This window comes from Etheostoma spectabile, chromosome 14 (genome assembly GCF_008692095.1).
Source record: "Etheostoma spectabile isolate EspeVRDwgs_2016 chromosome 14, UIUC_Espe_1.0, whole genome shotgun sequence".
NCBI lineage: Eukaryota > Metazoa > Chordata > Actinopteri > Perciformes > Percidae > Etheostoma > Etheostoma spectabile.
Window position 1 is genome coordinate 5,719,583 of NC_045746.1, and position 454 is coordinate 5,720,036.

Consider the following 454-nt stretch of genomic DNA (forward strand, 5'->3'; position numbering starts at 1 on the left):
AGGGCATCGCAGGACGTGTAGCAGGACCACGGCGACAACTGCAACCATGATTTAGGTGTCACCCTAATCAAAGGGAACATGCTGGGCAAAAATAGAACATAAGGACTCTGGGGATAACTCCACAGACCTAGGTTAGTAACAAGAATTTCTGATACATGCAGCCACACAAATGGAAAGATAAAGGAGAGAGGGGCTCAGTGTGTCAAAGGAAGTCCCCCGGCAGTCTAAAACTATAACAGCATAATTAAGAGAGACAGGGTAAAGAGAAGAGCCTGGTCGGGCCAGAACTCTCCCCTACCGGATCGGACTCTACTGCCCTTCCTCTAGTTTGACTATATTATGGATTATATGGTAAAAGAATCTGACGACTATGAAGAGAAGCAGGTGGGCCGGGCTAGGCAGACGCTGCGACTCCTCACTCCTTAACTATAGCTTTATAAAAGAGGAGAGTTTT

General features: G+C 46.9%; 1 protein-coding gene across 1 annotated transcript in view; it reads left to right on the top strand.

Annotated features, from left to right (window-relative positions):
* The window catches only part of rims3 (regulating synaptic membrane exocytosis 3), a 35,995-nt gene that overhangs the window by 31,907 nt on the left and 3,634 nt on the right, over positions 1–454 (top strand). The gene's annotated exons all lie outside the window — the stretch shown is intronic.